Source organism: Plecotus auritus (genome assembly GCF_963455305.1).
Source record: "Plecotus auritus genome assembly, chromosome: 5".
In the NCBI taxonomy this organism is placed as follows: Eukaryota; Metazoa; Chordata; class Mammalia; order Chiroptera; family Vespertilionidae; genus Plecotus; species Plecotus auritus.
Window position 1 is genome coordinate 76927246 of NC_137776.1, and position 10560 is coordinate 76937805.

The 10560-nt window shown below is 41.1% G+C and overlaps 2 pseudogenes across 2 annotated transcripts; both read right to left on the minus strand.

Annotated features, from left to right (window-relative positions):
- Nucleotides 1–1688: 1688 nt before the first annotated feature.
- LOC308248238 (dual specificity protein phosphatase 5-like) lies at nt 1689–3934 on the minus strand (annotated as a pseudogene). The gene is made up of 2 exons: nt 3910–3934; nt 1689–2414 (listed from the first exon to the last, which is right to left on the minus strand). The product of its transcript is annotated as a dual specificity protein phosphatase 5-like (transcript).
- A 5106-nt stretch (nt 3935–9040) lies between these two features.
- Nucleotides 9041–10004, minus strand: LOC308248239 (small ribosomal subunit protein eS26-like; annotated as a pseudogene). The gene is made up of 2 exons: nt 9865–10004; nt 9041–9250 (listed from the first exon to the last, which is right to left on the minus strand). The product of its transcript is annotated as a small ribosomal subunit protein eS26-like (transcript).
- Between the last annotated feature and the right edge of the window lie 556 nt (nt 10005–10560).

Here is a 10560-nt window from a genome sequence, read left to right on the forward strand (position 1 = left end):
AGAGGGTGCAGGCTGGGCTGAGGGACACACGCCCCCCACCCCCCGTGCACAAATTTTGTGCACCGGGCCTCTAGTATAAAAATAAGTAGATAAGAAAGTGGAAAGAGTGAGAGAAACTCACATATTAAACTAGTACACTATTGTTTGAAAGACATGTGCTATTTTTCTGAAATTAATGAGCTTTAGCAAGTATTAATGCACCTTGAACAGGAAAATTAGATGAAAATCTTGCTAACTATAGGGGGTTTATGACTTTTTATTCAATTCCTTTGTAGACTTCTGACAAGCCCATCATGAATGTGAATGTTTATTAGACATTTCTTAAACCTAATATGGAAGAGATGATTTTGTTACTAATTCTCATTCAAGGATATTTTTCCATTGATTCTTTTCACTATTTTTATTTTACACTATAAAAAACAACAACAACCAATAACATACTGCTTTTCTTTACATTTGTATGGTTTTTAGCAATTATTGCCTTTTCCCCTGGAGAAATAACCTACAGACAAAATATAAAATAGTACCACACTGCAAAATGCACAAACCCTAGAAGTCAGCATCTTGAAGACTATCTCCAGGGATAAGGGAAAAAACAAATAAAAAAAAAACAAATGTCACAAGAGATGAGACAAGCACATATAAGAACAGCCAGCTGGGGAAAAGACTGTGTCAGTGACACTGAGCCAGATAGTAGGTACCCCTTTTTCTCCTGGCAGCCATGGCCACCACCTCAAACGGGTTTTTTGGTCTATGGTCTAAGGCAGTGGTCGGCAAACTCATTAGACAACAGAGTCAAATATCAACAGTACAACGATTGAAATTTCTTTTGAGAGCTGAAAACCGACTTCTGCGCATGAGCCACAAAGTTTCAATTGCACTGTATGTGTGCACCAGCACGTGGTATTTTGTGGAAGAGCCACACTCAAGGGGCCAAAGAGCCGCATGTGGCTTGCGAGCCATAGTTTGCTGACCACTTGTCTAAGGAACTCTTCAAAATGATACAAGAGTGGCTTTGAACCAAGGTGTAACAATCAAAGTTCAAGTATGAGTAAGAGTCGTGCCAACATCAAGTCATACCCCACAGTGGAAAGGCAACCCAGAAGTGTCAACATCTGGCTACTTCAACAAACTGCCTCTGTGGAACCCAAGAGGGAATCTCAAAAGGATATGAGGGTTCAAATCAGCATACACATTGAGTCCCTACAAACCCTGTAGGATTACTTTCCTGACTAGATGATCAGATTAGTCCCTGAAGCAACAGAGACAGACAAGGAGACTGCCAAAGTTCAAAAAGAAAGGTGGACATTGTGCTTCCAGAATGAATTGGCTTCTTACTTGCCTTTTCTCCCGGTCTAGCAGCTGCTTTCTCCCATGTTGCTGCAGGTGTTTGCTGCCTTACACTTGAAATGAGAGGTAAACTTTGAGGTGCCGAGACTGAGCAGTTCTGAGAGGGCAGGGGGTCTGGAGCACAGGCTGCACTCTCATAATGGCTTGGCCTTCCTTCGGTCTGAGAACCTATCCCTGAGGTCAGTCTCAAGTTTGTTTGCAAGTCTGGGGACCCCTCACTATCCCGTGGGGACAGTGGGACAGAGGGGGTCTTCAGTATTGCACAGGTATGAAATGTCCACGAGTTTAAAAAACAAAATCACAGTTGTTCTTGGGGCTGGGTGGGTTCCCATCCAGTTTTAGGAGGATGTGGCTGTGGCCATGGGGCTCCTGCTGAGCTCTGAGACTGTGGAGTGGGTGGGCACTGGTACCAGCACCGAGGGAATGAGCAGTAGGAACCCTGTACATCAGGGCTCAGTGTCTACAAATGGGCTCTGGAGGAAGAGCTGGCTGCTTCCCCTTGGCAGGAGGGAACTTGGGGAGTGGGCGTGGAAGGCAGGGTCTCAGATTCATATGCAGGAGCTGGCCCAGGAAGCCAGAGTTGGGTGAGACCACACTCCTCCTCTGTTTGATGTAATGGAAGGCGTCCTTCAGGTGCAACTGCCTGGTCTTCAGAGGTAAGCCTTGCAGATGGTGGGTGACTGGGAGATCCCAGCCTCGCAGCGGACCAGGACCTTGCCTCCCTTTTCCCTGACACAGTCAATGAAGTCTATTGCTTCTTGAAAGTGCAATTAATGTCAGCCGTGTGGCTGTCTCCCATAGGGATCCATTTGCAGTGTAGGTGGCACGTGCAGGCTTCGGAGGTCCGGAGGCATTCAGCAGGGCCTGATGTGCAGCTTGGCCAGGAACTCGCACTTGGATGCACCGTAGGCACTTCCAAGGCAGAAGAACAGAAGGATTTCAAATGGGCCGCCCTGGTCACAGGCTGGCCTGCAGCTGATGCTGAGCACAGGTTTCCCACACTGGCTGATGAGGGCTCTCTGTTTCAATCTTCTCTTGAAAAATGGGTGCGCCACCAGTGCCCACTGCCAGATATACAGGAGATACAGGGGACCTGGCCTACCGAGATACAGAAGACCCGGCTTGCCGAGCCAGGGTCAGAACAGTTTCTCATCTCTTCTTTCTCGCCCCTAACACTTGCTGCCCCAGAAGCCAGGCTCCATTGATTTTCAGAGAGAGTGGAAGACACACAGAGAGAAACATTGATGTGAGAGAGACACAGGGATTGGTTGTCTCCCGCATGGCCCCAAGGCCAGGGATTGAGCCTGCAAGGAGGTATGTGTCCTTGACCTGAATGGAACCTGGAACCCTTCAGTCAGTTCATAGGCTGATGCTCTGTCCACTGAGACAAACTGGCTAGACTGGAAGAGATGATTTTATATTTAAAGCATATATCATTAGTACTTGATAAAAAATAGGGGTTAATTCGATTAAAATAACAAAGTACTGTAGATATCCATTAACTTCAGTAAATGTCAAGAAATATGTAATACTCTTATTTCTCTTCCTAAAAAGGTATATCTAATTTGTCATGTGAAAACAGCCACCTGAGAATAGATTGTGTTTGAAGTAGCCTCACTGGAATTACACAATCACTAACAAAATTAAATTGCATTACAGCATTTAAGCACCTGATTGATATAATGAAAAGAGCCAATGTTTGAAGCTACCTATAAATTCTAATAGTCTTTAGCTGGATTGTTTCTGATATATTGTTATTGACCACCTATTATGTTCAGTTCCCTATATAAATATTCTAGAAACACCAAGGAAAATAAAAGAAACAAAATCCTTGTCCTTCATATTGAGCATTCAAAGAAATAATAATGGTAAAAAGATAAACAATACAGAAGGGTAAGATGTGGCAATTGCCAAATGGTTGGCATAGAATGAATTTGAGGAAGTGAATTGATACTTGATATTGAATTTAAAGAAATAAGCAAAAATGCCTGGCAATAGGTGAGTAGTCAATGTATAATATCTGAAGGAATGCAAATGCTACTTTACAAAAAAGAATTTGACTCATAAACTCAGAGGAAGCACAAGAAGACAGTTTCCTAGAAAGGGTAGGAAAAGCAATGATATTGAGGAACAATGACTATAACATTAACGTTTAGAGGTTTTTAATTAAACCTGTGCTCTTCATTGTAGTTTAAGGTGAGCCATAAACCCATCAGCAACACTGAAAACTAAAGCAGTGCTTCTCCGGGGAGTGCTTGGGTTTGAGGTGGACTTCACAGAGTAGACATGTATGTAGCATTAAAATGACCCTGGAGACTCTAGTTCTTTTCTCTTGAAATTCACAGGATGTAGTAAACAGTTTGCAAGTTTAGTTGGAAATAAATGTGTATGTGGAGGTGAAAGAGCACGAAGGTCAGTAAATATCCATCTAAAGATTGTGGGACATATTGAAGAGATATGTCAGTTGTATAACTGAGGCCGGGGTGTGTGTGGAGAGAGTCAAGGAAGGACACCAACTAGGAGACTAGGAACACTAGAAGTGTCTAAGACTAAACATACTTGCCTGAATATTCTGACAGTTCATGATTGATAATGTGATTGCAATTTATAATCCAATTCTGGTTTCCAGTTGCTAATTTCTGAGTAAGAAATCAGCCCACTATACTTAGCAATTCTGTGGTTGCGTATTCCAAGTGGGCACAGTGAGGCTTCAGCTGGAAGGTTTTGAATGTCTTGGGTTGATAAAAGTTCTAAGATCTCCTAAAGTAAATTAGTGGGCCTGAGAGTGAGAGAAAGAAACAATAGTTAAAAGTTAATAGCTGTGAGCCAACTAACAAAAGACAACTCACATTCCTGAATGTATGTTAGAGTTTTGAATCAACTTCTGCAGAAAGCACTAGAAGCCACCACATTCCATGTATGCTTGAAGTTTCAAGGCTGTCAGCCACCCCAATCAAAAGTAGTAAATATTTCTTCCTAACAGACTGCATCTATCATAAAATTGTCCCACTTAAGCTTTTCTCTCCAACCCTGCTTTTCTGTAGCCAATGTAGTAAATTCTTTCAAAATAACATATCTTTATTTTCCTTTTCCAAACCATAATGCATAAAGTGCCTGTCAATTCCAGGATGGTGGACATGTTGCCTTTTCCATTTAGCACTGTATCGGTGGGGAGAGGTCCTCGTCCCCTCCAGGTGCTGGGGGAAGTGGACTTCTTGCAATACCCCCCAAAAATTATTTTTCTGAGACTTGAGGATGAAATATTGTAGAGAGCTTTATTTCTGTGGAATTAAACTCCTGAGTTCCCAAGGTCTCATTTCCCTTTGTCCTGCCGAGGAAGAAGTCCCATTTGCCTTCAGCAGGGCTAAGATCAAAGCCAGTGTCCAGAGTTTCTGTTCCATATTGGAGCAGTCCAATCCAGCATCCAGCTAGCTTACTTTGTGTTCCCCACTGCAGTCCCTCAATCCATTGAGGTCTCCATTGGGGTCTCCATGGCTACGTGGCTATAGAAAGAACAGGGCAGAAGCAAAGCCAAAGGAACCAGAGAGCCAAGAGCTAAGAACCAAGAGTAATAAGTGAGATAGCTCCTTTATTTTGGGATTATGTATCCCCAAATTTCCACAGGGTTGTAGTGGCCCCATCCCCTGTGGCCAATGATCTCTGTTCTCAGGTTTGACTGACAGGCAAGTACCTTTCCTATGTCACCCCACTCACTGTGCATGCGTCTATCTCCCCTTTGTCCAGGCCTTTCCCCCAGTAATCTTCAGGGAATGGGCGGGTGGTTTCCTGGGGAGTGTGAAATTGCAGCTTCCTGGTGAAGCTGCCCAAATGACATGCCAATCATGTCTGCCTTCCCTTTGCTCCTTTCCTGTTATTAATAACTAGCTGGTTACAGTGATATCAGTCCTGCTGCTGATGGCTTAAACTTCATGCCCTGGGACCTGGTGCTTCTCAGGCTACCATCAACTCAACAAACCCTTTCTTTTAAAAGAGCTTTTAGCTGTGAACATTTCTTTGTTTAACAAGGTGATTCAACATCTGGGGACAGGAATTCTTGGAAGTTTTTTATTCATTTTGGTACCTAGGCTAGGATGACGGAAAGACTAGCCTTAGCTGGGACTGTGACCCAGAGAACCTAATCCAGGCCTGACCTCTTCATGCAACTGGGACTTCTCAGGATGTGAGATCCTGTGTACATGGATCCTGCGGGAAGGGAGTGAGCATTCCGAGAGACCAAGGCAAAGCTTCGAGGCTTCTTATGATTTTGTCTTGAAGTCAAAGTCATGCAACATCATTTCTCCTGCATTGTATCAAAGCAATTACCAGATTCAAGGAGAAAGGGCATAGACATCACTTTTCAATGACAGTGTTACCGGGACCCCAAAGTTTGCATCTGGCTGCCTGCGTGCAGTGGCCTAAAGAAATGCACGAGCAGAAGTTTGCAGTTTAGAAATAAAAATAATTCAATATTGAATTGGCCAATCTGGAGAACAAGGAGCTCATGCTCTAAATACCCCACTCCTGATTGTGTGCAGGTTACCAATTATACAGGGCAAAATCACTAGACACCAGGGGTTACAGTTGGAAGTTGTGCTGGGAGCTGATTGGTCAGAGGTGAGGTAAGGGTAATAAATTATTTTTCAGATCCTGAGGATAGTTATGAGATGTGTTCCAGTGTTCCTCTGTCTGGTTTCATGGGAAAGTAGCCAGGAGGTCATTCCATTTTAGGCTCAGGAGCTGAGACCTAACTTAGGTCAAGATGCTATCTTCATCCTTAGAGGTTTGGGCCCCCTAATCATGAGTTAGGTCTCAGCAATTGTCTTCTGCTGCCTCCTGGGGGTTGCTGATTATTGGGGGAAAGTTTAGGTCTCTGAGGTGAAGATATCAAGGGGAATATGCTTTCTAGATCTAGGACTTAAAGCTAACTTTAATCGTAGTCATGAGGACCTTCAGTTTCAGTGGGAATGTCCAAGAATTTGAGGCCGTGTTTAAAACTGCCACATATAGATAATAACAGAAAAAAAAAAAGAAACACATGTTCAATATGAAATAAAAGCAGTTCTAGCAAGTATTTTCAAAGAACCTATTAAATATTAGATACTACTTATTTTTGACATTATTCATGCAATTATGTAACAGTCAGGATTAGGGGGCATAGAACGGACATGAGCAATGCTGATGGAACAAAACCAGAAGCAGAATTGTTAATCAACAATGTAAAAACATTTTCAACTCAAAATGAAACTATTAGGAGGTTTAGGGTTAAAAGGGATACCATCTAAAAGTCTGAAAGTTCTTAGAAATGCATGTTTGAAACTATCACTGGCTTTCAAATAAAAAATCACAGAGACTTAAAATGATGCAATTAATTATTCAGATGTTTTAAATGTCAGTGTTTGCTATTGCTCTCGCAATATCAGCAGTCATTTGGTTTAATTTTTTTTTCTTTACATTTAGGTGTTCTGAGTTGCAAATTTATGTAGCGAATGTCGATCATCCTTAAGACAGCCCATCACCATATGTTTTGTCTAGGCATGAAAAATGAGAATAACCTAAACCTTTGCCATGAGACAGGTAAAGGATCCCCATCAACAGCCATTATCTCTGAGTGATGGGGTTTTAAAGAGACAACTTGTAGTGTTGCTCTTTAGGAACCTCGACAGCAATTGTGCTTTAGCTGCAGGTTTCGAGATCCAGCAGAGTAGCTTTGGCTCCACTGGCCCCTTGCCTGTGTCACCACTGTTTGAACCCCTCTAGGGTATCATCTGTTACCAATTCCCTTTCAAAGAGCATCTGCCACCGGTAGAGGCAGGCTTTTAATATGTTGATTTATCATTGTCAGGTACTTGGGGAGGGGGGAGGAGGGGGGTTTTTGCTTGCATTTGAATATTGTATTTAAGGTGCTTTTGTGATTACAGATGTTTTACATATAAATTGCTTTATATTAGAAAAATCTTTTTTTCAGTATTTTTAAGAAAACTCCACATTCATGTGTTTTACATTTTAATATCTTCTGCATTGCTGAGCTCTTGTGAATTGCTTTCTGTCTGAACTAGCAGTAGGCATGAGCAACAGAATCGGCATCTGTTTCTGTTTCAAAGGAGAAAATTAAATGTGGGCATAGTTATTTCCAGGGAGACAGAACTTATTAATTACTGAGGGAGGCTTTGATTGTTATTTTACCCCCAAAGGGACAGAATAGGTCACTGCATAAAAGTAGCTTCCCACTCCATAACCTTTGCAAACCAGAAAAGTATGTTAAGGTTTCACACTTCTCTCTCATTTGTTTCTGTAGTTTTAAAAAATTCTGTGTCTTTGGGACTGTATAGTCTTTGAAATAATAGCACCATCTACTGTCTGATCCTGGATTCATTTGTCATGCTAAGAAAATAAGGAAGACCACAGAGAAATTATTCTGAGTTATTTAATAATATGGCCCTAAAATTACATAACTGAAAATTGTAAAAATTGTTACCTAATAAGAAAATAAAACTAATCACATCTGGACTTAGTCACATTAAATACATTGTAAAATACTCATTTTCCTCAAGTATTAAAACTTACAAATAAAATAATATTGTTATATTGTCATTGTCATCATCATTATTTTGGTTTCCCAAACTACATTAGATCCATTTCTTAAAACTTACATTATGTTCATTTAGGTAAAGGGGAGAGGTGGGTGAGATAGACTTAAAAAGAAATATTTAAAAACTATTCCCCACCTCTCAGCAATGCGTGACAATGTAAGTACAATTGCTTCATTTCTGCCTGGAGTGCCAGCCAGCTCACAGGGAACCCCTCTCATAGTGGGCGTTACTAGGAGGCCTGATTGCTTCCTATCCTCAAATTTTTTTTCCCAAAGGAGTAATGCTATTTCATTAAAGAAACTCAACTGTCTGGATAAATGATCAGTGAAAGTAGGTCTCGGGGCTCTCATAAAATACGCTACCAGCTATTTGAAGAACATAGTGTGAAATTTAGGACATTCTCCAAACCTCCTTCATGCTGATTTCTTTCAATGAGCGAGAGGGCAGTTGTCACTGTGCCTCATGCACAATTATTCCCTTAACTGTACAGCTCCCAGGGGACTGTCTCACCTCCCACACATCCATTACAAACTGGATATGGCTCTTCCTTCTGGAATTGCCATCAAGCTATTCCACCTACAGCAGGACTTTTATGCTTTCTGTCCAGTTTATCATCTTTTTAAAATCAATTTGGAAGGTTTATTTTCTATATCTTGCTTCCCACTCCCTTTCACTCTACTTCCATTCTACTTCCAGGTTTTTATTTCAAAATGAGACCTGAATTTAAATTCCTTACTTTAAAAAGGTTTTATTTCTACAGTTTGTTGTTGTTAATCCTCACCCTCACCCGAGGATATTTTTCCATTGAATTTTAGAGAATGAAAGGAAGGGAGAGAGACACAGAGAGAGAGAGAAACATCTATGTGAGAGAGGCACATCAATTGGTTGCCTCCCACACGTGCTCTGACCAGGGTAGGGGATGGAATCTGCAGCCAAGGTAGTGCCCTTGACCGGGAATTGAACCCTGGACCCTTCAGTCCGTGGGCAGACTCTCTATCCACTGAGCCAAACTGGTGAGGGCTACAATTTTTTTTAAGTACTATTTCCATTTATTTTTTTCTCCCAGAGAACTTTTCTTCAGGCATTAAAGATTTAGCTCCTTACATGGGCTTTGGTGGACATCATGGGGCAGCACCCACAGGTCTAAATCTGGGTGGGGGTGTTCGGCCCTTCGGGCTTCATCAGCACGGTTCCTGAACATTTTGCTGTGAGTGGCCAGCTCACACGGTAATGTGGTTTCACATACAGCTCGGGAAGCACATAGGCATCGAAGACACTCCCTTCAGAAATGCCCCTAATGGCTGAGGTCCCTACTATGTTTCAAATGACAAACTTCTTTTTTCTTCTTCTAAATACAGTTTATTTTTTCATTTTTATTGGGTTGTCAAGTTTCCCAATACTTTTTATTCTTCAAGTGATCTTCAGATTTATTTATTTCAATCACAGTTGCCTTACAATATTATATCAGTTTCAGGTGTACAACATACTTTACGAAGTGAAGTGATCACCCTGGTAAGCCTAATACTCATGACACCATACACAGTCATTACAATATTATTGACTAGTAGAGGCCCGAGGCACAAAATTGTGCAAAAGTAGGCCTTCCTTCCCCTGCCTGCCAACTCCTGCTTCCCTCAGGCACCCGGGACCTGGGCTTCCCTCCAGCCCTGGCTTCCTCCGGAAGGACATCCAGTCAAATTAGCATATTACACTTTCATTATTATAGATAATATTTATGCTGTACTTACATCCTCATGACTATTTTTATAACTGGCAATTTGCATTTCTTAATCCTTTTCAACTTTTTCATCTCCCCCTCCCAAATACCCTCTCCCATAGAATGACCATCAATTTGTTCCCTATATCTATGTTTCTTTTTCATTTGTTCATTTATTTTGTTTTTGATTCCACATATAAGTAAGACCATATTGAATGACAAACTTCTTAATGGCCTTGTTTTTGGGCACGTATGGGGCGCAGTTGGTGCAACAAATAGGAATGAATAGGCTGCACGTGGCCACAGCCTTTTTTGGCATGACTTCTATTCATTCTTTTCTTGGTCATCTTGGAAATGAGGACCCAAGAGCTATTTCTACAGTTGTTAATAGCCAATAGCCTTTGCATAAAATAGTTGGAGAAACATCTATTCTTATTATTGACTTTTCTTATTCTGCTCAACTTTTTTAGATGCCACAAAATATAGTAGATAGGAAATAAACAATGCATTATTAAAATGTGAACTATGATCCTATACTTATCAGCCAAATATGTGTTAACTCTCCCTCTCTACCAAAATACATGAAACACAATCCTTACCTTCATAAGAGCTAACATTCAACTAAATATTTTCTTATCTTGTCTTTTTAAAAGGGTACTATTATCTGTTCATCTCCACTGTAGCAGCTAAATACTGGCAAAGTGCTCAGTTTCCTACCTGCCTAACCTTATCTTAGTTATTATTGCAAAACTATAGAAGGCAGTATTTTGAGATATTAATTGTGTTTTTATTCACTGGACAAAAAATCATGGCTTTATTTTTGCAATGTATATTTAGGGGGAGAATGGATGAAGGTGTCAAATAATAATAGTAGCAGTAATAATAATAATAATCTTTAATCTC